The 26,685-nt window shown below is 45.4% G+C and overlaps 1 long non-coding RNA gene and 1 pseudogene across 1 annotated transcript; one reads left to right on the top strand and one right to left on the bottom strand.

The window, feature by feature from the left end:
* Positions 1-2,880: 2,880 nt before the first annotated feature.
* Gm32496 (predicted gene, 32496) lies at positions 2,881-7,284 on the bottom strand. The gene is made up of 3 exons (NR_153352.1): positions 7,161-7,284; positions 6,862-7,000; positions 2,881-3,319 (listed from the first exon to the last, which is right to left on the bottom strand). It is a non-coding gene; the product is annotated as a predicted gene, 32496 (long non-coding RNA).
* Gm18822 (predicted gene, 18822) lies at positions 18,813-20,261 on the top strand (annotated as a pseudogene).

Below are 26,685 nucleotides of genomic sequence, written 5' to 3'. Positions count from 1 at the left end.
GCAGATTTTTAACTTCCGGAATTATCACTTTTGGAAGACAAGTATAAGATTGTTTCCTGTACTTGTTCTAAGTGGGTAGCTCTGAGAAGTCATGCAGAGAGCAGTCCTTACATCATAACCTCTCAAAAGTCAGACTCGTTTTCAGGAAATCCGAACTCTGTGCTTGAGAAGCCTGCAAGGTTGTTTGAATCCAGAACTGACCAGCCCACACAGGAACAAAACAGAAGGCGGCAAGGAATCCTCTTCTGGTGAAAGAGTTCTTATGGGTTTGAGGGAGACTAGGGACAGGTTTTTGTTGTTGTTGTTTGGGCTTTAAAAATGTCAAGCACAGAGTCTGGTGATACTGGTCTGTAACCCCAGCTGTCAGGAGCCTGAAGCAAGAGGCTGGAAGGCCCCAGACCTACTTGGGCTACAGAGCAAGTTCAAGGTTCCCTTGAACAACTTAGTGAGGCCCTGTGTTAGCAATACAGAGTAAAAGGCGGCTTGGGACGCAGCTCAGTGGTGCGACACTTGCCTATTCTGGGCGAGGTCCTCAGTTCAATCTTTGGTACCATAAATGAAGGCATATATTTTTATAGAATAAATTTTCCAATCTATAAATCTTAAGATAAGGCTTTTCTGGCTAAGCTGGTTCTCATGGAGGAGTGTCAGACTGGCAATTGTTTGTCCATATGTATACAGGTATATCTTTTCACGTGTCTGTGGCTCCTAGAGCAGCTTTCCTGTCCCCAACCCCAGTAGCTTTGTTTCCCACACTTCAGATACTGCCCCATTAGCAAAAGGGTTTATAGTAGATTTACAAAGGACAGGTTTCAAGGAATTCAGTGCCCTCACTCCTGTGGTGATCGATCACTGAGCTTCTGGCCTGCCATTCTTCTGTCTCCAGAATTCTGCACTATTCCCGGAGCAGTCTTCTTTGGCCTGTTTCTGCCCCGTGAACTTGTGATAGACCGTAAGATGTGGTCACTCTTTTAGCCTTTAGTGCCAAATTCTCACACTTCAAAACCAAGAACCAATTGGTCTAAACGGCTCACTGTTTTATATTTGAATCAGCATCTCACTGGAACCCAGGCCAGCCTCCAAGTGACGATGGAGCTTCTTACCGCCACCTCCCTGAAATTAAAGCTTGGTATTAAGCATGTGTGCCATGGTGACTGTAAGTGTTCCCACCTTCTTTCTGGGTTCCCTCGTGTCCGGGCCTGTCTGAGCGCTGGACCATTTCTTCATCCTTCAAGGCCTTGGCATTTTATACTTTTCTTAAAGTATGAAGGTGTCCTCTCCTTAGATCTGTTCTGGTTGTGCTGGTTGGTGTCAGAGAAAGCTGGCGTATGCTTGACCGTGAACTCCGAAGGGTGGCTGGAAGCCGAGGAATCTCCTGAAGGACCTCGTCCAGGCTCTGCACAGGGAGTGTTGCCTGCAGGGGTTTCCCCTGGCTCAGTGCCAAGCACTCAACTCAGTGGTCGCTCTACTTCTTTAATTCCTCTGTTTTCATCCAGGAACCGGGATTGAGTGTCCACTAGGTGGGAGCTCTCTCTCTTCCTTTCTTTCTTCCTTCCTTTCTCTCTCTCTCTCTCTCTCTCTCTCTCTTTCTGTTGTTTTCCAGCTGATCTAATCTCCCAAGGAAAAATTTGACCCCTAGAACATAGAATTATATCATGACTATGAGCCCGAGAAGGGTTGTGATGGAGAAAAATGGATTTAATCAATGAACACTACGTAAACATATGGAAACATCACACACACAATTAATTCATGTTAAAGAGTGGCTTTCTTTTTTAGCTGACTTCAGCGTAACTGGGCTCCTTAGTTCATTATGTAGCTAAGCCTATTCATGAGGAGACCTGGGAGTGCTTCGGGGACCAGAGTCATGTTCTTGACTCCGAACTGAGGCCTCCATTCTCCATAGAACCCCAGGCACCACCAGAGGCTGTTGCCTCAAGGGTGAGCCCAGAACATCTTTTACCTCATGGGTCCCACATGCCACATGAACCTCAGAACAGGACAGCCTTTGCCTTTTGATGTCTGCATGGTCCCTGTGGACTGTCCTGTGGCTGGCACCCCCCTCTGTTACTTCCTCAGCCAACCCTGTGAGAGTCTGACATGTCTAGTGAGCTATTCTGACTTCAAAAAGCAATTTGGCCTATTTTCCCCAGATACCCATGTTTTGCTTTCAGTCTCTCCAAGTTCAGTCTTGATTTTGTCTTTATGAGAGACTATGGGTATATTTACTACAGCAGTAACCCTGGTAGACAGTTATGGACTCAGGGATGAACGGACAAAGAGATGCGCTGTCGGAACACAACAGTAGTATTCAGACACAAACAAAAAGCAAAGACTGTCATTGGGGTGGGTGAGGGGGGAGCAGCCAGGCATGATGGTGGTCACTTTCAACCACAGCACTCTTGAGGCAGAGATGGGGAGATCTCTGAGTCTACATCGTAAATATAGTGACTTCTAGGCTACTCAGGACTACATAAGGAGACCCTATTAAAAAAGTGGTTCTATTTCTTAAGTGAGACAACCATAGACAATTGGAGCTGGAAACAGCATCGAGCCTGGGGCACTACGGTTCTGTTTTCTCCAGGACTGGTCCTCTTTGTGCACTGAGCAAGTGTGTCAAGAATAAAACCCCAAACTCTGGCTCCCAGGTTACTGAGTCCAAGCTTGGCTCTTAGGATAAGGCTGTGAAGAGATGCAGTGAAAGAAACCTATGCTTTCGGCAGCCAGGATGGAAGTGGTTGCTCATTTCTTCCAAGGAAGGGAGTTTGTGGTTGAGTTCAGCACTCCAGGATGGAAGATCTCTGCAGTCCCTCTGGCCCCATATTGCCTGAGCTTTTGTCCCCGCCGGCAAGAACACACTCAGGACAACTGGAATCTTCTGCGGCAAAGCTTTTATTGCTTACTTATCAGGATGGAAGACTCCGAACCGGGAAAATGGCGCTGCTTATATAGCCCGCAGGGTGATGTTTCAGCACCTGATGTGACGTGACAGCTCCTGATTCGTTGCTCGCCCATCACCCCATTACTACGCCTCGAGATGGGCGAGTGACTAGGCGTGACTTCACTCTTGCACTTGCGCATAAGGCTTGTTTACTAGTTAGGTGCAGTGGAAGCCAGCGCCATCTTATAATGGCGATTGCTCACGGCACGCACACGATTGCTCGAGGCACGGCTCTCCACAGCCCCATATCACGGTGCCTGCACCAGAGTGAGCCCTCTACCTTCTGTGCTTGTTTTGCTTCCAACAGGACATGACCTCCTTTGGGTTGTTTTCATTTCTTCATTCTTTAGACAGCCCATCCTGCCTGTATCTGGCTGCCTGTGAGGAAAGAAATAGGAAGTGAAATAAAGCAGGGGTGGGGGCCTGGGGGACACTGCTTCCCCACAGTGAGTGACAGTCTACTTCTCCAGGACATGCAAGGATTTATTTCTGGGTGTCCCTCCCAGCCCACACCCCCATTTCCCCTGAAGCAGCTTCTCCAGCTCTCACAGCTGGCCACACAGGTTTCCCACCTGCAGCCAGGGCCCTCCCTCCCTCCCAGAGCACGCTGACTGGAGACAGGAAGCAATTAAGCAGCCCTGGCAAGGCCTCCCTCACATCCAGACACAGTGAGGATACTTGTCCCTTTGTCACTCTGCTAAGGACTGAGGTGCTGCCCTGCCCGCCCTGCCCAGGGAATTGCAATAGGTTTCCCTGTCCCTTGCTTCTGTGTGCTAAGCCAGGACACCTGCACTGACTTTCCCAACCCCAGCCTGCTTCCCACAATACATCCTGGTTTCTGAATCCTCCCTTCTGCTCGGGGATGACCGCAGTGAATGTTGGCTCCCTAAAGCTTCGGGTGTCCTTTGGTGCATATTTTGAGAAGTCGGGACATGTCCCTTGCCTGGAACCCCCAAAGTTCTTTTAGTTTGGATGTGGATGCTTGACCTGTTCTCAATTCTAGGTAGAATGCTGGACAAACTATAGCCTGCAGTTCACTCAAATCTCTCCCCTGCCCGTGAGCCCTTTCTACTCTGTGTGCTGGGGCTGCCCCTGCCCCAGGCTGCTTTATTTTATCCTTGCTAGTCTCCCTAAATTTGAGCCCTGACTTTTTTTTTCCAACACTGCTAGCTTAGCTGCCGGGCCTGTGGCTGTTCTACGCTCTGGCCACTGTGTGACCAAAGCTGGTTACAAGACTTAGTGGCCTGCTGGACTACTCATGTGGTGCCTTATGCCTTGCAGGGCTGCTGGGAGAGCTCTGGGGGCTGAGGGAAACATGGCAACCTGGCACTGTTCAAGTTAGCAGTCTAAATTCTGTTTATTTAGTCGAATGGTGAACTATGTAGCCTTCTCATTGCTGTAGCAAAATACCTACAAAGGAGCCTAAGGATAGAAGACTACATTTTGCCTCCCATTAGGGAGGCTGCCTGCAAGTGCATGGTGGTGGTCACAGGAGGATTCATCTGGACACATTGCATCCCTAGAGAGAAAGCAGAGAGCCCAGCGCTCAGCTCCTTTCTCCTTCAAAAATAACAAAAACTTTCCCCAAACAAAAACCAACAAACAACCCCGCAAACAAAAACAAAGTCTTTAAAAAAAGTTCAGTCTGGAACCCCAGCCCATAGAATCTGGTGCCGCCCATGTTCAAAGTGGGTCTCCCCCTCAGCTAAACCTCTCTGCAAGTGCTCCCTCAGACATGCCCGTCAAGGTGACCCTGCAGACTGATCAAGGCAGCTGTGGGATTGAGGAGAACTCTTTTGTAAATTTACTTTACAGCTTTGTCTTTGTGTGGAAGATGGCAGTTTGTATTTTGACTGTTCTGTGATGAATTCTGTGTGGTTGGTCATGGAATGGGCTGTTATTTTGGGATCTCTTGTGGATTTCTTGTTAAGTTGAAGTCCTTTGCTGATTCCCAGAGCTCGCCTCTCCAAGTACCTTTGGCACCTGGCACAACCCCTACTCCACTGAGCTGCCTGTGACGCCAGCTTATCCACTTTCTTCTGGGTCAGACCTTGACAACCCAGTAGGCATGAGATACAGCTGTACTGCAGAAGGGCTGCGGCTGTTAGGAGGGGGAGACATTCAGATACCGGTTTGTCTTCAGCGAACCCAGTTTCGGCGCTGACTTCTCTACATTTTTCTATCTACTTGAAAATGGATCTTCAAATGGGTCTTCCATCCTTTCCCTCAGGACACGCTCCTACTCTCTCTTTTTTGTTTTTTTCTGGGAGCGTGTATCATTTCTTTCTTTCAACTTAAGAACACCGATTTTGCCATTTCTTGCCTATGGGAAGACCCTGCTAGAAGACTTCCTGGACAGATGAATGACTCAGAGATGTGGAGTGGACTCAGGAAAACGAACTGAATCAGCAAAGCTACTGGGGGCGGGGACGGGGACGGGGACGGGGACGGGGGACGGGCAGAGAATGTGTTTTGGATCATCTCTGGGTTTTGAAAAGGGCACAGGTGAGACTATTTCTAACAGGGTCACAGGAAGTGGTGAGATGAAGCTGGGCACTCTGCAAGTTGAGCCAGGCTGGTTATCCTGCCCTGCAATGTCCTGCCCTCTCTTGGAGCACTTGGTTCAGAAGAAAGTGGGCTGTGGGGTCAAACTGCCAACATCTGTGGCGTGGATCCTTGCCTGTGCTTCTGGACCAGTCTGCCTGGCTTCACCTACAGCAGCCATTGCACCATGCTACAATTACACTCGTGTCTTTTTCTTTCTGAAGATGTGTCTTCTGTGAGTAGCGACTCCTTCTATATGATTTAAAGTCACACTACATGTGCCTGTGTACATGGAGGCAGGTCAAAACTGGGCGTCGTCTTCAGTCCCTTTCCACCTCATAGTTTGAGACAGGATCTGTCACTGAACTTGGAGTTTGCTGGCTCAGCTGGGCTGGCAGGCAAGCAAGTCCCCAGGATTTGCACCTGTCTGCCTGCAGTGCTGGGTTACACTTGCAGACCACCAAGCTCTGTCCAGAGGATGCAGACTCAGGTTTCTACTCTTGTGCAGCAAACACCTTACCCCACAGCCCTCCTCCTGCTCCCTCACCCATTGTTTTCTAACTTGCTTGATAGTAAAAATGTATCCTTTTCATGCTGCTAGCTTCTCAGCCCCAGAGATGTTCTTCTCAGCCAAACGTATCTCTTTTCCAAGAAGTTTAGGTCATTGAGTGGGCGACATTTTAGTTTGTTCTTCTTATTGTTGTTCAACTGTATGTCATTTGGAGCATTTCAAGTCAGTTTTAGAAAAAAAATAGTGCAGCTTTCTGAGAAATAGAGCAATTTTGGTCTCTGTGAGAAACTGTGATTTGGCCTCTAGTCAGTGAGTCTTATGGGCTCCAAGGGATGCTAACATTGGAGGCTGCAGGGCTGTAGCTCTACTATAGGTAAAATGAGGCACAAGTGAGAAGTGGGCAGGATCTTATTGTTTCCAGACTATGGGACGGCTAGGCGTATTCTTCTTAACGGGCTTTTGTATGTTGGGTTTGGAAATAGCACAGTGTGGGACCCAGAGCTGAGGATCCCAGCAGGCACGCACTTACCCCAGGTGCGCGTCTTTGTAAATGAATTCAAATGACTCCAAGTACTTAGGCTTTGTGGGCTCACACGGGCCACAGTGAGGTGTGGAAAAACCATCATGGCTCGGCAACTAGGGGCTTCCAGAGATGGAATGAGCCACTGGGGCCTGATGATGGCAATCTCAGTAGATCTGGAGCTATGAGATTTGGCTAAGAGCAAAGGGAGCAGACATGTGTGAAGTCTCTGATTCTCTGGGGAGATCCATTGGGGGGGTTGGGGGGGTGGGGGGAATCTGTCACCTACGTTTACTGTGACTGTTTGATACATTAGTGTTCGTTAATCTGGTCCAACAGACTCACCTGCCTCCCTCAGGAGAGAAAGCTGTGGTCTCCATTGATGTATGGGGATCTGGGGACAGAGATGCAGATCCAGGAAACAAACTCAACTGTTTGTTCCTAAATACAAAGGAAGGTCAATGTTGAAGCCAGCTGGACAAATCTGTGAAGAAACAAATTACCTCTAGTCTAGAGACTACTAAATTCCAACCATCACACAGACCCGTGCATTGTTCACATGCCGCCAAACCAGGTGCTCTCTGTTGAAGTTTAGAGCCAGACCTCTAGCTGTGTGTGAATTGCTTTGTTACTTATTTACTTACAGTAATTGATGTAGAACTCAAGAGTTGCCAGAGAAAGTGTGTTGGATCTTTATCCTCTCTTCACTTGACTTTCAGTGCAGTTCTGCTGCTGTCAGCTTGTCCCACACAACTGCTTCTCTTTCTTACTGAATGGATAGCGTGAGCTCTTTAAATGGTTGCTCATATTGCACGTTTGTCAAATGCCAGGTGTTCTTCCTCAGACTTGAATAGTTCATAACTCTGAGGGGAGGTGTGATCACTCCCATCTTCTAGGGGAGGAAATTGAGGCTTAGAAGGTTCAATGGCTTATACTCAAGGCTGCACAGCTGGGATTCAAATGCAGGGCCTTCTGGCCACAGCAAGGTCCTTCATGTTGTGGACATGCTTGCCCTGCTTGGGATGCTTCTTTTGTGTTGGCTGAAGCCAGATTCAGCCTGCCACAAGCAAGCACGTAGTCTGGTGAAAAGGAATACATTGAATTTAGTTCTGGGTCAGTGGGCTTTTGCTGCTATTGGATCTATTGCTAAAGTTCTATGTGCTTGTCTATCTATCTATCTATCTATCTATCCATCCATCATCCACTTACCTGTCTACCATCTATTAATCTTCTATCAATCATCTATCATCTATCAATTATCTATCATGTCTGTATATGTATATATGTGTGTATATGTATATATCTATCTACTTACATGTCTATCATTTATCAATCATCTATCATCTGCCTATCTATCTATCTATCTGTCTATCATCTATCTATCTATCTATCTATCTATTCATCTTTTGCCTCTATCCATCTATTTAAACACATTGGATATTTAACAGATTGTTACAAACTGTTTTTGAGACACGCAGCCCAGGCTCACTCTGACTTTGCCTGCAGTCCTCCTCCTCCTCCTGTCACACTCTCAGTGCTAGAGCTGCAGGACACACCCACGACAGCCTCTAAATAGTTTTTGACAATATATTCATAGAGTAGAGAAGCAAAACTTATATAATTCAAAGAAAAACATATAAAGAAATATTGTGTACATTAATAACTGCCAAAGTTTCCCATAAATTGCATGAATCTCACTTCTTTTCTTCTTCTTTCCTTATCCCTGCCCCCAAGCCCCTAGCTTTCTGTGTAAAGATATGAAGCCATTGCCAAAGTTTTGGCTGTGTACAAATTTTGTTTTGTTTTGTTTTAATTGCATGTCTCAGACACAGATATTGTTAATGAAATGTTTGGAGGATTTTTTTTTTTTTTTTGTTCTGGTGTCAATGAAGTTCAGCTGGCTTTGGTTATAAGATCTCCAAAAGTTTTCTTTCTTTCTTTCTTTCTTTCTTTCTTTCCTTCTTTCTTATAAGCAGTCATTCCCTAGTCACTCTGGCAAATGAAATGCATTATGGGAAACTTGTGAACAATATAATTGTATCTCCCTGCCGTCTTGGTCACTGCTGGCATTTCCTGTAACCACGTGCGTTTGCCGAGTTAAGGGAAGCAGATGGAATGCTACAAGTTGAAGAGATTTCTGATCCCTTTGTAACAGAGTTATGTCCACTAATTTGGAGGACAGACAGTCTTATTCACCAGCAGATTTGGTTGGGATGGTGCCTCTTGAGAATTTGTTAGTGAATATGATTTAATTGGCATGCTGGATGATTTAAAAATCATATTATTTTAGTATGCATTACAAAAGTATAAAAATGTTAGTAGCAAGTGAGCTAATTTTTTTATAGTATAGAATAGAGTTTATTCAGGGCATGGGGAGGGGAGTTAAGAAGGTAGTAGAGTCAGAGAGAGTGAGAAAGAGAGAGAGAGGAGAGAAGAGAAGAGAAGAGAAGAGAAGAGAAGAGAAGAGAAATAGAAGAGTAGAGGATTAGAGGCTGGCCATGAGCATCTGGAGAGTGGGGGGAAGGGAATGGGGAGAGAGGCGCAAGGGAAGCAAGAAAAGAGCAAGGGAGGAGCAAGAGGCCAAGAGAGCAAGAAAGCATGCGTTAAATTTTTGAGGGAATATTAAACAGTCTTCCTGGAGGCTGCCCATAGGGAAAATGCATAAAGGTGATGGGCTAGAAGCTAAGGCAGCGACCAGGAGAAGGGCATTTGCTCATGGAGAAGTGTGGGATGCAGAGTGCTTGTAGACAGGTGATATCAAAGCCAGTGGGACAGATCCACTGGTTTTGCTCTTAGGACAGAGGTGGCTGGCTTGGCTTATCCTCAGTATTCCTTACCACGACGCCAGAAGCTGGGACAGCCTTTCCGAAACACGAGGCTACAGAGATGAGGGAAATGTCAAGAACAAGATGTCAGCCCTGTGTTTTGTTAGCCTGTTACTAAAGATAGCAACTACTTACGCTTTCCTGTTATGTATTAAACGTGCTGTAATTAGATGTCCTGTTAAGTGAAGCCAAAAGCAGTCCTAATGGATACATATTTCTTCAGATGTTGATCTGTCCCCATAACTGTTGTAGGCTGTGCTGAGCTCTCACACACGGTTATGCCTACACCTATTATAGCTCTAAACTGCTTTTCTCTCTCTCTCTAGGGTGTGAAAGACTTGAAGATTCTGCTTGTGCTTAATATATAATTGTACCTTACTAAGCACTTAAAGTCTATACCAGTTGTTACACACATTAATAAACGACCATAGTAGTCCACGCATTCCCTAAAGAAGATAAAATGAAAAGGAGTCAGGACCAACTCCTTAAGTGCCAACTGTCTAGCCATACTGTCCGCTGCATGGCTTCTCTACTAAGGCCCTTTCTCTTGCAAGGGAAGCAGTTGCTTCCAGGAGCCCTTGGGCAAAGAAGCCACACTCCTTCTCAAGATCTCAGCTCATAGGCCTTTGTCTCCAGGGGTCTGAGGAAAGCTGAACTTTCTTCACCTATTTGAGTCTGGCTTCCAAGGCTGCCTGAGGACAAACCCTGCAGCACATCCTCCCTGCTCATGTTTAATTTAAAGCACTCAGCTGTTTGTGCTAGGGTCAAGTGCTTGCCTGGCACTCCAAAGCCTCGGGTTTGTTCCTCAATAGGGCATAAAGCTTGCATGTGTATACCCTGAAGTCCTAGCCATTGGGCGGTAGAGCAGGAGGATCAGAAGGTCCATAGAGAGCTTGAGGCCAGCTTGAGAACCCTGTCTCACAAACAAAACATAACAAAAAAAGAAGTCAACTGTTTTGTGTCTCAACCCCAACCATGACCCTGTAGAAGCTCTTATTGTTATAGTCACCTCCATTGGGTATTGACTACCAGTACACCATCTGGTGAAATGTGTGTGCATACAAGCATACACTGCGTTCATGGACACTGGGGACCTTGGGATTCATTTCCCTATTTTTAACTTTTAAACTTCATTACTGTGTGAGCATGTGTGAGTGATGGTTTGGATAAGTGTAGGTGCGCATGTGCCACTGTGCATGTGTAGAACCCAGAAAACAACTTCCGGGGATTGCTTTTCTCATTGTACATTGAAGTGGGTTCTGGGGCATGAACTCAGGTTGCTAGGCTCTCAAAGCAAGTTCCTTTACCCACTGAGCCATCTTCCAGCCAGAGATTTAGTTATTGAATCCACAGTAACTATGAGCTAATACAATCTAAAAGGGGAAACACCTATACATTCATCCTTAAGGGGTTGTTGTTGTTGTCGTTCTGTAGTACTGCAAGTGACAGTCTGAGGTGGGATAAAAGATAACAGATTGGCACTGGCAGTTCTGAGGACATGGTGGCATTCCTCTTCCTTCAGAAGTAATGTGTGACCCCAAGGGTTTGCCATTGTCCCTGGGCCTTAGCTATGGAGAAGAGCCACCCAGGCAGCACCAACCCACCTGTTTTATGATAACCTACATCTACCTTGGAAAATTCCTTCTGTGGCTCTCTCAGTGGAAAACCACCCTTCCAGGAATCAAGACGCACACATCTCTTCACGGGGGAATGTCAGACCTTAAGTGTTTCTGCAGCCTCTGGCCCGGTAAATATGTCACACAGTTTATTTTTCATAGAGTGACACATAAGATACTTAATTCAACTTAACAACGGACTTTGGCTTCTAGCTGGTTTCGTGTGTGTGACTTCAGCAGGTTTTCTGGAGCTGGCTGTGGGTGTTTGGGAAGAGTACTGGGTGCGTTAGCAATGTTTGTGCACAGAAAATGGAGTGGTACTTTGCTTGCATGCTGCTCCTCTGCTCTGTGTAAATCCCTATGGTAAACCTGCGCCTCTGCAAACTCTCTGTAGCAGGACACCCTTCCTGCTCCACGTTACTAAGAAGAACCTAAAACAGACGAAGACTAAGCACACACTTGGGCTGTTGGCCTTTCCTGTTTGGTGCTGTGGTTGGGAGCTCCTCTTTCTAAAATAGAAAGCTTTCCTGCAAGAAAATTATTCCTTCTGGGTTGCCCAGCAGCTTGGGGACCCCAGGGAGGGCCAGGCCCTGCTGGCCTCAAAGAAGACCTTGTGTAGAACAGGACCATGAACGTCTGCATCTGCGTTTTCAGAGAGGCTACCTGTTGTCCAGTAGGTGGTCCTTTATTCCAGCATGCACATGGACTAAAATGCAGCTAGTGCTTGTTAAATTTTGCAAGAGAACAAGAGAACACAGGAAGTAGAGGGGACAGTGGTAGTGGGGTGCAGGTGATGAGGAGGCAGGCTTCAAACAGCACACTGCATGTGTCTGTGCATTTGGAATTCAGTACTTTTTAAAACCACTTTGTTTCGCATCTATCTTCAGCTTCGGCACTGCAGCCTGCCTGTGGCTGGGTGGGTGGCAGACAGCCTTGTCCTGATTTTATCCTTTCTCTACCTTGACTGAGTAGAGACAAGCGGGAGCATGGTCAGTGTTGCTTTGAGTGCAAAACTAGGGAGTGGGCTAGGCTTGGCTTCAGAGCAAGCTCTGCTTTAATATATGATAGTGTCTTGCAAGTCCTTATTAGTTAGAAAGTAGCACCTGAATGCATTCTTACAAAAATAAAAGTCAAAGTGCGTTTGAGTCCCCTTGACCATCTTTTCCCAGGGTTAATTCAGGAATGGGGTCATTGTTCCCATTGAGTTCTGGTCTGAGAGCCGTCAGAAGTGATTTAAATGCTGTGCGTATGGCTTTATGGGATGCCAATGTTTTCTTTTATTAAACTGGAATAGCTGTTTATTTGCATACAGAACTTTGCCTTAACATATACAAATTAAATCTTATTTGGAAATCATTACCATTGTAAAATCAGATATCTTATAATTAAAGAGTTCTATAATGCATTCTTTTAATTAGATATTTTCTTTATTTACATTTCAAATGTTTTCCCCTTTCCAGGTCTCCCCTTCAGAAACCCACTATGCCATCTCCCCTCCCCTTGCCTCTATGAGGGCGCTCCCCCACCCAACCATCCACTCTTGCCTTCCCCACCCTGGGGGCCTCTCCTCTGCCACATATGTAGCTAGCACCATGGGTCACTCCATGTATATTCTTTGGTTGGTAGTTCAGTCCCCGGGAGCTCCGGGGGTGGGTGTGGGGTGGGTGTAGCCTGTTGCTCCCTTCATGGGGATGCAAACCCCCTCAGCTCCTTCAGTCCCTTCTCCAACTCCTCCATCAGGGACCCCGTGGTAGTCCAATGGTTGGCTAGGAGCATCTGCCTCTATATTTGTCAGGCTCTAGCAGAGTCTCTCAGGAGACAGCTATATCAGGCTTCCATCAGCAAGCACTTCCCAGCATCCACAATAGTGTCCAGGTTTGGTGACTGTATATGGGATGGATCCCCACGTGGGGCAGTCTCTGGATGGCCGTTCCTTCACTCTCTGCTCCACATTTTGTCTCCATATTTCCTCTGGTGAGTATTTTGTTCACCCTTCTAAGAAGCACTGAAGTTTTGGTCTTCCTTCTTCTTAGGCTTCATATGGTCTGTGAATTGAATCTTAGGTATTCTGAACTTTTGGACTAATATCCACTTATCAGTAAGTGCATACCATGTGTGTTCTTTTGTGACTAAGTTACCTCACTCAGGATGATATTTTCAAGTTCCATATATTTGCCTGCGAATTTCATGAAGTCATTGTTTATAATAGCTAAATAGAATTCCATTGTGTAAATGTACCACATTTTCTGTATCCATTCCTCTGTTGAGGGACATCTGGGTTGTTTCCAGCTTTTGGCCATTATAAATATGGCTGCTATGAACATAGTGGAGCATGTGTCCTGATTACATGTTGAAGCAGATGTTATGATAGTATACTTAAGTGACCCCAAAAACTCCACCAGAGAACTCCTACAGCTGATAAACAACTTCAGCAAAGTGGCTGGATGTAAAATTAACTCAAACAAATCAGTAGCCTTCTTATTTTTGTCAAAGGACAAACAAGCTGAGAAAGAAGTTAGGAAAATAACACCCTTCACAATAGTCACAAACAACATAAAAAATCTAGGTGTGACTCTAACCAAACAAGTGAAAGATCTGTATGATAAGAACTTCAAGTCTCTGAAGAAAGAAATCAAAGAGGACCTTAGAAGATAGAAAGATCACCCATGTTCGTGGATTGGCAATATTAATGTAATCAAAATGGCTATCTTGCTGAAAGCAATTTACAGATTCAATGCAATCCCCATCGAAATTCCAACTCAATTCTTTGTAGAGTTAGAAAGAACAATTCTCAAATTCATTTGGATTAACAAAAAACCCAGGATAGTGAAAACTATTCTCATAATAAAAGAACTTCTGGGGGAAGTAATCACCCCTGACCTCAAGCTGTACGACAGAGCAATAGTGATAAAAACTGCATGGTATTGGTACAGTGAAAGGCAGGTAGAGCAATGGAATAGAATTGAAGACCCAGAAATGAACCCACATACCTACGGTCACTTGACAGCATTTTAAACAAATTTTTAACAAATGGTGCTGGTTCAACTGTCGGTCAACACATAAAAGAATGCAAATTGATCCATTCTTATCTCCCTGTACAAAGTTCAAGTCTAAGTGGATCAAGGAACTCTACATTGTTGGAGACCATACCGTGAGAAAGCGAGCCCTTCACAGTCTCCCACCCTGACAAGCCAAATGGCCTTGTGCTAAGGAGCAGGTCATCACTCCCTTCTCCCTGTTCCCTTCCTGGCACCTGAGGCTGTAAAAGCTGAATTATAGTCCCCTCTTCCTTATGTCTTCCTGACTCCCATGACATCCAAGGACATGAGTTACGTGCTGAGCCTGACCTGATACCCAAGGCTGTTAAGGAGGATCCAAATTCTGGAGATAAGACGCAGAGTGCCCTCCGCCTGGAGCCTGACTTCGGCCTTCATGTCCCCAGATGCCCACTTCTTTGTTCTTTGTTAATTCCCCCTCAACCCCTCCCTATTCTCCTCAATGTATGCTTTTTCAGCCTAATAAACTGAGACCTTGATAGGAACTCTCTACTTGGTCTTTGCTCCTTCTTTCTCTCCTTGCCATTTTCTCCCAGGTTTGCAGTCCCCCTCGCACCCACGAATAATTGAGTCCTGCTGGATGGGACACCACATAAAACCAGAGACTCTGAAACTTACAGAGGAGAAAGTGGGGGGGAAAGCCTCAAAGATATGGGCACAAGGGAAAAGTTCCTGAACTGAACACCAATGGCTTGTGCTGTAAGATCAAGAATCAAAAAATGGGACCTTATAAAATTGCAAAGCTTCTGTAATGCAAAAGACACCATCAATAAGACAAAAAGGCCACCAGCAGAGTGGAAAAGGATCTTTACCAATATCACATCCAATAGAGGGCTAATATTCAATATATACACAGAACTCAAGGAGTTAGACTCCAGAGAACCAAATAACCCTATAAAAATGGAGAACAGGGCTAAACAGAGCATTCTCAACTGAGGAAACTCGAAGGGCAGAGAAGCACCTAAAGAAATATTCAACATCCTTAGTCATCAGAGAAATGCAAATCAAAACAACCCTGAGATTCCACCTCACACCAGTCAGAATGGCTAAGATCAAAAACTAAGGTGACAGCAGATGCTGGCGAGGATGTGGAGAAAGTTTTTTGTTGGTGGAATTGCAAGCTTGTGCAACCACTCAGGTAGTCAATCTGGCGGTTCCTCAGAAAATTGGACCTGGTACTACCCGAGGACCCTGTTATATACTCAGAAGATGCTCCAACTGTTTTTCTTGGATTGCTCATTTTGTTTATTGAGGCAGGATTTCTTCTTGAACATGGCACTACCTGATGCTTGTCAGTCTAATAGGATCCTGGTTTGCTTTACATTGCTGTAATAAAACATTGCCAAAAGCAACTTTGGGTGGGGTGGGGAGTAGATATTTATTTGGTTTACAGTCACATTCCTTCATTGAGGGAAGCCAGGGCAGGAACTCAGGCAGGAAGTGAAGCAGAAACCATGGAGAAATGCTACTTCCTGTATTGCTCATCTTGAATTCTTACACTATCCGGGACCACCTGCTCAGAAGTGGTCTGGACCCTCCCATATCAATCATTAACCCAAAAATTGCCCCCATAGACTTGCCTACAGGCCAATCTGAAGAAAACACCTGCTCAGTCATCCCAAATGACCCTAGTTTGTTTTTTTTTTGTTTTTTTTTTTTTTTGTAGATGACAGCAGCAAGAATCCAAATTCCTGTTTACTTCCTGCCTCATGCAAGCTAGCTATTACTCTAGAACATTCTTTACACACATGCATCTGTTAAGTTACATATAGAGATAGCTGTTATTAGTCAATGAAGGAAGCTGATGATGTAAGGCTTCCTAAGGTCATACCACCAAGGGTGTGCTGGGTGCGGCCCAAGCCTGCCTGCCCCATGCACGCCTAACTTCCCATTGTCCATTCCATGGGAGAGAAGACTTAGACCCAGAGTGTTTCTGAGTCTTGTCCTTGTCTCTGTGGTTAAAAGCTCATATGCTTTGCACTGGAGCACGCTGTCTAATCTTCTGATAGGGCACAGAGCTGAGTGACAGGCATGTCATCACTCCTGGATGCATGCACACTTGCTCTGCAGCTCTCTGTGGCCCTTGAGGAAGATGAGACAGGGCCGTCTGGACAACAGAAACACTAAAGGCTGCTGAACCAGCAAGGTTACGGCTCTGAGGCAGCCCCTGACTTACCAGGCTGCCTCTTGCTCAATTAGCTAGTCAGCCAGGCCTTTGAGGGGCAAATTAAAAGAACCAGAAAAGGAACATCAAAGAGAAGCCGAGGCCAGGGAAGGTTAAATGACTCCAGAAAAGACTGCCAATCTGGAGTTTGGGGTCATGATTTTGGCTTGCTTGTTCTAAGTGTTTAGTCACATAGTAGCACAGTCTGGAATCAAGCTTTCTATGGAGCCTAGGCCGGCCTTGAACTCATAATCATCCTGCTTCAGCATCTAAGTGCTGGGTTATGTGTGCTACACACCCAGCTAAGCTTTGGTGTTTGAATACATGATTGTTGGTCATTAAAGCCATAGTTGTTTTAGTCACGCCCCAACTAAGCGTTAACATCCCAAGTTTAACTATCAAACAAAGAACCAAGGTTTCTTCAATGAGAAGCTCTAAGGATGGAATGAAATTCCTGGTCTTAGAACTCAGAAGCCATGTTCTGACCAGGCATACATCTGGAATCCCAGCACTCAGGAAACTGAGTTAGGAGAATTGTGAGCTCTGGGCCAGCCTGGACTACATAGTGAGAGTCTCAGAACCACCCCCACTCCCATCCCCCCGCCCCTGTTTCCTCCTTTCTATATCGCATGCTGCCTCTTTAGCACATCTAGCAGACCAGGATAAGCTACTGTTTAAATTTACTCTTGTTACTCTTGCTTTTGGTAAAGAGCAAGCAACTGTGGACTAATGATCTAGTGAGCACACTGTCACATCTCCGACTTCATTTATAATGCTTAGATTCTCATGGAATATTCTGCAACCTTGCTGAGGAGATGTGGTAGAGCCAGACGGTGATGTTGTCGCCCAGTGTTTCTTGCGGGTTTTGCTACTTTGAGATTCTGGGCAGAATGGGCAAAATTTCTTTTTGGCTCACCAGGTGTCTCTACTATTTGGAAAAATTGGGCCACTTGGAAGGAGAGGCTGTGCGCCTAGGACAGGTAGGACAGGTTACTTTGTCCCTTCCCTTCCCTTTGTCTTCCTCTGCTTCTCAGCAGTGCTGAGTGAGCCCCTTTGCTCTACCAGGTGTCTCCTCCCCATGATGCTCTCCCTCACCACAGCCTAAAGGCAGCAGAGGCAGCCAGCCATGGATGCATCAGTCTGAATCCAGGAGCCAAATAAAACCTTTTCTTTAAATTGTTTCAGTCAGTTATTTTTGTTACAGTGACAAGAAGCTAACACCCTCCAAATCACCTTCTGTCAGAAATGGGTACCTGCCAGCTATGATCCCTGTGGCACAGCAGTCCATGTGGCCACAGGGCTCATAACTGATAGTCTGGAGGAGATAACACTTGATCCAGCCTCGTCATACCGGGGTGAGCTAAGAATTATAGGCACCTGTGTTGGCTAGGTTTAAGTCAACTTGACACAAGCTACAGCCATCTGAGGGGAGGGAGCCTCAACTGAGAAAATGCCTCCAATTCCCGTAGGCAAGCCTGTAGGACATTTTCTTAGTTAGTGACTGATGTTGGAGGGCTCAGCCCCTAGGCAGATAGTCCTGGGAGCTATAAGAAAGCTTGTTAACCAAGCCAGTAAACAGCATTCTGCCATAGCCTCTGCATTAACCCCTGGCTCCAGGTTCCCTCCCAGTTTGAGTACCTGCCTTGGCTTCTTTAGTGGACTGTGATTCAGGACATGTAAGCGAAATTAACTGTTTTCTCTCTAAGTTGCCTTTGGTCATGGTATTTCATTACAGAAATAGTAACCCTAACAAAACAAAATAGAATCCATTTCAGGAACCAGGTCCAGCCAGGCTCACAGCCAGAGAGATATGTTCTGTTTTCTGAATGAACTTCTTGAGTCCTAAACTAGTTAGGCTTTTGTCTTACATCCCTTCTTTCTACTAGTCTCTAAATTTCTGGCTCACAGCTCTAAGGCTTACCCTCTCCGATTCCTTACTTGTGATTTGCACAGCCTTCAGTCAACTGTGGAGAAGCCATGCCTTGAGGGTAGCTTGGGATGAGTTTGTTCTTATGATTATTCTGACAAAATAAAGAGTCTAATGTACGGTTGGAGAGATGGCCCAGAAGTTAAGATACTTCCTTCTCTTTCAGAGGATTAGAATTTGCCTTCCACCATCCAATCTGGGTGGCTCACAATTGTCTGTAAGTCCAGTTCCAGGGCACCTGCACACACACACACACACACACACACACACACACACACACACACACACACACATATATATATATATATATATATATATATATATACACATACATACAAAGAAAAATAAATATTTAAGAAGGAGTCTAGCCCAAGGCAGGAAAGTGTAGCCTGGGGCTTCTGCCACTGAACTGTCTATAGTTATTCTAGGTTCCTTTCCTGGAACATGCAGCGTGCACTCAGCAGAAGTCAGATATCAAAGGCATTGGTTTGCATTTGTCACAGGCATTGGTTTGCATTTGTCACAGGCAGGGAACAACTGGGGGTTACATGGTTTGGATGTATTGATGCATTCCCAGCCTCAATTATTTTATGTTCAGATTCCTTTGTGTCAAATAACAAAGATGTCTTTTCCTTTTAGAAACGCCAGGAACTGGCTCTCTGCTCCTCCCTGTCCCAGAGACAGCTGCATCTTCTTGTGCAGTGCCTGCCTTGTCCTGTAGAAAGGATGGTGAAGGTCGGTGTGAGCAGATTTGGCAGTATTGGGTGCTTGGTTACCAGGGCTGCCTCCTGATCTGCATTTGGCAAAGTGGAGATTGTGGGCATCAACGACCCGTTCATTGATGTCAGCTACATGCTCTACATGTTCCAGTCTGACTCTGCCCATGGCAAGTTCCACCCCATAGTCAAGGCTGAGAATGGGAAGCTTGTCATCAACGGGAAGCCCATCACCATCTTCCAGGAGCGAGATCCTGCTAATATCAAATGTGGTGATGCTTTTGCTGAGTATGTCGTGGAGTCTACGGGCGTCTTCACCACCATGGAGAAGGCGGGGGCCCACTTGAAGGGTGGGGCCAAAAGGGTCATCAACTCCACCCCTTCTGCCAATGCCCCCATGTTTGTGATGGGTGTGAACCATGAGAAATATGACAACTCATTCAAGATTGTCAGCAATGCATCCTGCACCACCAACTGCTTAGCCTCTCTGGCCAAGGTCATCCATGGAACTTTAGCATTGTGGAAGGGCTCATGGCCACAGTCCATGCAATCATTGCCACTCAGAAGACTGTGGATGGCCCCTCTGTAAAGCTGTGGTGTGGTGGCCATGATGCTGCCCAGAACATTATCCCTGCATTCACTGGTGCTGCCAAGGCTGTGGGCACAGTGATCCCAGAGTCAAACAGAAAGCTCACTGGCATGGCCTTCTGTGTTCCTACCTGCAATGTATCTATAGTGGATCTTACACACAGCCTAGAGAAACCTGCCAAATATGACGACATCAAGAAGGTGGTGAAGGACTAGAGAGATAGCTCAGTGGTTAAGAGCACTGACTGCTTTTCCAGAGGTCCTGAGTTCAATTCCCAGCAACCACATTGTGGCTCACTACCATCTGTAATGGGATCCGATGCCCTCTTCTGGTGTGTCTGAAGACAGCATCAGTGTACTGATATACATAAAACATATAATTCTTTTTCTTTTTTTTTTCTTTAAAAAGAAGGTGGTGAAGAAGGTGGTGAAGCAGGCATTCGAGGGCCCACTAATGGGCATCCTGGGCTACACTGAGGATCACGTTGTCTCCTGAGACTTCAACAGCAACTCCAACTCCTCCACCTTTGATGCTGGGGATGGCATTGCTCCCAATGACAACTTTGTAAAGCTCATTTCCTGGTATGACAATGAATATGGCTATAGCAACAGGGTGGTGGACCTCATGGCCTACATAGCCTCCAAGGAGTAAGAAACCCTGGACCACCTACTCCAACAAGGACACTGAGAGCAAGAGAGAGGCCCTCGGGTGCTGAGGAGTCCCTGTCCCAACTCGGACCCCAACACTGAGCATCACCCTCACGATTTCCATTCCAGAGTCCCATAATAACAGGAGGGACCTAGGGAACTCTCCTTACCCTCTTGAATACCATCAATAAAGTTTGATGCACCCCTCCCTCCCCCCCAAAAGAAATGCCAGGAACAATACCCACAGGGGACTTATGTATCAGAACTGAAATTATAACAACCCATATAGTTATATAACCTTCACATAGTTGGAAGTTTAAGTGGAATATGGACGTAGTGCCACTGTTTCCGTTCACAGCACCGAGTGAGTTCCTACAGAGATGGCGAAATGTTGCTACAGGCAGAACTGTAACTGTGAAGATGAACTCTGGGTTCCTGAGTCTTTAAAATACTGTTCTTTTTACTCTTTTTAAAATTTTACTTTTATCTTTTTATTACTTATTTATTTCATGTATATGAGTACACTATAGCTGACTTCAGACACACCATAAGAGGACATTGGATCCCATTACAGATGGTTGTGAGCAACCATGTGGTTGCTGGGAATTGAGCTCAGGACCTTGGAAAGAGCAGTCAGAACTCTTTTGTTGTTGTTGTTTTGTTGTTGTTTTTTTTCCCGAGACAGGGTTTCTCTGTATAGCCCTGGCTGTCCTGGAACTCACTCAGTAGACCAGGCTGGCCTCGAACTCAGAAATCTGCCTGTCTCCCAAGTGCTGGGATTAAAGGCGTGCGCCACCACCACCCCAGTCAGAACTCTTAACTGCCGAACCATGTCTTCAGTCCCTGAACTGCTGTTCTTGATGATCAGGGTGGTTGAAGAGGAATGCATTCATTCCTCTTGCTGTGACTCTATCCTCACACCCACAGGTAAGTGTTCTGCTTAGCCATAGCTCTCGCTCCTAGTCAAAGAAGCTTTTTATTCTTGTGTTTAAGCAACAGATGGAGAGCATTACAGAGAACCACAATGGATGAAAATACAGAGACAACTGATTACACAGTGCCCAACCCCAGTGGATACATCTGCAGCACAACTCCTGCACCTATGGCTCTGGGACACGGAGGAAGACAGGGCAGAAAGATTTTATGAGCCAGAGGACCAGGGAATCTGTGCTGAGATTGTGATGCCTAGAAATGACAGGCATTCTTCACCTGTTCAACAATATGTCTGCATAAATAAGACACGGACAAGGCAACAGCAGCAGACATGCTAATACAGACTGGGGAAATATCACAAGGCTCCCAGCAAGGCAAAGAGAGTACAGGTAATAAATACTGAGACAGGGAGAACAGTCAGCTAGGATGAGCCTTTTAGTGGTTATCTAATACCAAGCAGTCAGCCCTGCAAACATATACATACAACCAGGACTAATGGACTCAGCAAGTTGTATTTATATGCTCATGGATATGTACATGTGTGACAGTAACAGAAAAAGAAGCCATGGATTTATGAGGGGGTGGGAGGTATGGAAGGGATAGAAGGGAAGGGGGAATATTGTGTAATTATAACAATTGAAAACAAAAGCAAAAGTTGTAGAGCAAATGTTGAAAAAAGTCCTCGTCGTATCCAGATCAATTAAATTCTAATCTCTAGAGATCTCTGCATCAGTCACCTTGTGAAAGTCCTCCAGGGGCGCTAGCATGCATTGGGGCAGGTCACGGTATAGCAGGGATCCATCTTTTTAGCTGCTAGTGTGGCAGGATCCCAAAGCAGGGGAAGTCTTCTCCAGCACAATCGTCATCCTCTGTTGCCAGGAAATACAATCCTTTTCTTTGTGAAATGGATTGAAAACACCCGGTGGATTATATTCAGCCCTTTCACTTATAGGAAATATTATGGTCTGAGTGTGCCCCCTAAAACTCATGTGTTGGAGTTAAGTTCTGTCTTTATAAGGTAGCCAGTTTCAGATATTCTGTTATAACAGCACAAAATTAGCCAAGATGGAAATTCAGTCCTCATGACGTGCGGTAAATGCAGACTTGAGTCTCCAGTGTAATCTGGAAACTTCTTATAGAAGGCCCTACTCTGCATTTCTCTCTGCCTCTGTCTCTGTCTCTCTCTGCTGATCCTGCTTTACTTGCTATTAAATTTATTTATTTATATTATTTTGTCATCATGTCTCTCAGGCAACACCACTATAAATCTGTAATTAGTAGGAGAGATTGCAGACTGTTGGGCTGACCCATCTCTGTTCCAGCCACTGTGGACTTACCTACTTGCTTTATCAGACCAGAATCTCATTCCCAGGAGGGTCCTTGTGTGTTCAGATGCATTTCCTTAGCCCCTACTGGAGTCCCCTCCCTTCTCTATATACACCATTCCCACTCGTTGTAGCCTGTTATAAATACTGTCTTCTTTTCATACTCTACCATCAGAACTATGTCTTGCATTTTTAGATTGCTGCAGCACTTTGAGTTTTATGCCTTAGCTTATTTATTAATTTATCAAAGCAGAATGAATATACATTGTATTAAGAGAAAGAAAATGTCTGAGCAGTGATAGGGGTTTTGTCTTAGTACTCTATTGCTGTTAAGAGACACTATGACCAATGCTCATGTAAACTCATATAAAGGAAACCATGCAATTGGAGGCTTGCTTACAATTTCAGAGGGTTAGTCCAGTGTCATCATGGGGGTCATGGCAGCAGGCTGGCAGGCATAGTGCTGGAGAAGTAGCTGAAAGCTATGTCCTGATCTATAGACAGCAGGCAAAGAGGAGTTGGGGGCTTCAAGTGGGCTTTTGAAACCTCAAAGGCCACCTATGTGACACGTGTTTTCCAAGAAGGTCACATCTTCCCAGCACTCCCCTAACTGTGAACCAGGCAATGTATGAGCCTATGGAGACCATTCCCATATAAACAGCTACAGGTTCCAAGGGAAGAATATTCTTAACTTATTGTTTAGTTGAAAAACAAAAACTAGGGCCAGGCCTGGTGGCACATGCGTCTAATCCCAGCATACAGAGGCTGAGGTAGATGGATCTCTATGAATTGAAGGCCAGCCTGGTAGACATAGAGAGTTCTAGGTCAGCTAGGGTTTCATAGTAAGACCTTGTTTCAAACAACAATGACAACAAGAAAACAAAGCAAAAGAAAACAACAAAAATGTAAAAGAAAACCTGAATGCATATGATTTGATGTTTGTATGCTGTATGGCATGCCAAGTTGAGCTAATCAACCTAAGTGTTGTGTCACATGCTTGGCCTTTCTTTGCATTTTCACCCTGTCTTTTTGTTGAAGGATGTAATTCCAGGTAAGATACTTGCTTTGTGTACATAAAGCACTAGGTTTGAACCTCACTAGTACCAAAATAAGATTTAAAAGTCACTATGATGTTGTAGAGGAAGTTAGGTGGCTGTTTCTTGGTTTTTGGCCATTATTGGTGGTATATATCAAGATCCATTTCTCCTTGTGGTGGAAAAAAATTTCCAAACGTTGGTAAAGATACTTCACGTCTTATACATTCTTCTAGAATGGTCACCGAACCATAGAGATGTGTCCTTTATATTTCCTGTCCCGGAAACTGGGTAGGCCCTTGTGCCTTCATTCTACACATGAAATATGGAAGCAGGGAAGCTGAGTTAGGCAGGGTACATGGCACCCAAACTCAGATTTGGCCTAAGCTCTGCTCTGAGACCATTCTGCTAGAAGGACTATCAACCATTCAGAGGCCGTGAAGTAGCCTGAGGGGCACAAGGAACCATGCTGACCCCACTTCTAGGTGGCTCCGTGGTCAGTGGAGGTGAGTTGGCTTTGTCCACGTTGCAGGCTTGGAAGCTGCACAAGTTTGATGCTAGATTTAGACTCCCAGGGGTTTGTGGTTTGTAATGTTCATAAGTGATAGACTTTCTTTTCATTCTTTTCCTCCTTTCAATTCCATTCAAACAGCCACCCCCCTCTGTTACGTAGGTATTTGGTTTAGCAGAATTCTGTCTGCTTTCCATTTTCATTTGAGAATTCGATTCAAAACCAAACACAAATGGAGACATTTGTTGTAGACTTCACTAATTTATTGGTGATGGGCATTGCATCTAGAGACTTACACATGCTGGGCAAGCATTCTGCTGCAAGCCAAATCTCCAGGCCTTGCTTTACATTTCACTTTGAGACAGTCTCACTAAGTTTCTTAGACTAGTCTTGAACTCGTGCAGACTCATCTGGAACTTGAGATCCTCCTGGCTCAGCCTCCTGGCGGTGGGCTTACAGTGCTCCATTAGGCTTTCTTTTGTTCAGGACTTCTTGATAAGCTCATTTTTTTTTCTCTTCTGGGAAAATGATTAGAATCCACTTTCCTCCCAACTTTTAGGTTCTGTCACACGAGGATGGTAAGGTCAATATCTGTACCTATATTGTTGCCTAACTTTAACCCCAAAAGGCAAACCTATCCAGTATACTTAAATTAAGCAATGGCAAATACCAGGGGGAGACTTCAACCAACTGAAACCCTGTGTGAAGAAGGGTCTTGTTTGTTTTTAAGGAAAATAACCCTAAGATGGGAAGCTAATGCGAGCCATGTGTGCAATGGACCCCCAGTGGGAAAGGACATGGCTAATTTAGGAGGAACGCCTCATGCAGAAGGAAAGGACCGGGCTCCACTAAGAATCTTTCAGATACCACTGTATATAAGGAGGCTGGGTCCCCTAAAGAGGGTTGCAGGAAGGGAATGTGACCAAAGTGCACCAAATTCATGTATAAAAATGTCATGATGAAACCCATTGTTGTGTACAACCAGAACACGCTAACAAAACATGTGCACAGAAGAATTAGGAAGAGCCAATGTCAAATTACCTCCTTTTCATAAAACATGCTCTAATTCTCTGGGCTCCTCGGGTCACCAGAATCCCAGATTTATCTTCCAGCTCTGAAAACTCAGATGTGCAGAAGTGAGTGGAAAATGAAGGGGAAACATCTGTTTACTCCCTTCCGTGTTCCCCTGCCATAGTGAAAACCTTGGGCAAGCCCCTAATAAGCCCATTCTGTACTTGACTAGGTTTCCACCATCTACCAGTAGTTTGAGACGGAGTCTCCTTCTTCCATCATGTTCCAGGATGGCCAGGCAGATGCTTCTGATTTGCTTGTCTGTGTTTCCAATCTCAGCGAAGAAGCTGGATTACAGCCATATCCTAGGGATTTAAACTCAGAGTCTCACACTGGTGCAGCAAATCCATGGGCTAACTCCCTAGCCCCTTCTACACGGCGTGTGAAGGAAAATGCCATTGCCTTCCTTTTATTTCCCAATGGGGTTCTAGAGGTTGTAGGAGAGCTAGAAAGATGACCATAGCTTGAGTTCCTTAAGAGAGAAGCAGGTCAATTATTTTAAAGTTTAATTTTTGATTTCTCCATTTCCATTCCTTTTCTTTCCTGTCTTATCTACCATTATTAGAAGTGTGTGTGTATGTATGTGTGTTAGATATAAGCATGGCATACATGTAGAGGCCAGGAGATAACTTTTATTTTCTCCCTCCACCATGTAGGATCTGAGAAATTTAGGTGGTCAGTTTGGTAGAAGAGCTTTTAAGTCACTGAGCCATCTTGCTGGCCCATAACTGTTAAAAGGCTCCACCTTCCTCTTTCTCTCACTCTTCTCTGATTCCTTGCTTCGAGAACTTAAGAGTAAGTGCTCTGAGCAGGAGTAGGGACAGGTTCACTTCTGCTATCTTTTTTTGTTACCGAGACTGAATTCTGCAGGAGAGGTAGAAGGCACTTAGTCTGGCTAATCTTGATAAAGGGTAGTGGAAGCATCAAGAGGCCCCTTCACCCACCTGCTTGTCACCAGTGGTTGTCATCAGCAGCCTCCCTGATGGATCACCTTTCTGCCTCTGGGGAACTCAAATTAGACTAAGAGCAAAGATACTTGAGCCAGCTTTGCTGGAGTCCCTCTTCTGAGCAGCCTGGAAACTGTTCAAGACAGTGACACAGACTTAAGCAAGACTTGAAGGGATTGTGCTCTTGCATTTGAAGCATGGTTAAATGCGGGATTGAGATTGCCCTGGAAGCCCAGTTGCTTTTCCCACAGAATTCCTGGGCTACTTGGCAGTCATGCCTGAGTCTTCTGATGACATCCCATTCAGTGTGGGACTATGACGGTGGAATATAGACTGAAGAACAATTTTATTTCTCTGTTTCCGTCCATCCGTCTGTCTGTCTGTCTGTCTGTCTGTCTGTCTGTCTATCTGTCTCTGTCTGTCTCCCTCTCTCTCCATTTCTCTCTCAATATGGGCTCATGGTAACCTTCAAGTTGCTGTGGTAGCTGAGGATGGCTTTGAACTTCTGACCCTCCTGCCTTTGCCTCACAGGTGTGCAGGAACAGGCTCTGTTCACACTGTGCTGAGGATCAACTCAATTTTCAAGGCTTTGCTGTCTTCTTAAGTCTTGAGTGCCAATTTGCAAAGCCCATAACTATTAAAAGGCTCCACCTTTCTCTCTCTCACTCTTCTCTGATTCCTTGCTTCGAGAACTTAAGAGTAAGTGCTCTGAGCAGGAGTAGGGACCGTCTGTAGTATGCTGGGGATAAGGGTTAAGAGCCTGAGGATGGCCCAGAAATTAGAGTCCAGCTCCAGTGGGGTTCAGGTC

This window comes from Mus musculus, chromosome 3, assembly GCF_000001635.26.
Source record: "Mus musculus strain C57BL/6J chromosome 3, GRCm38.p6 C57BL/6J".
Lineage (NCBI taxonomy): Eukaryota > Metazoa > Chordata > Mammalia > Rodentia > Muridae > Mus > Mus musculus.
This window is presented reverse-complemented; position numbering and strand designations above follow the sequence as displayed.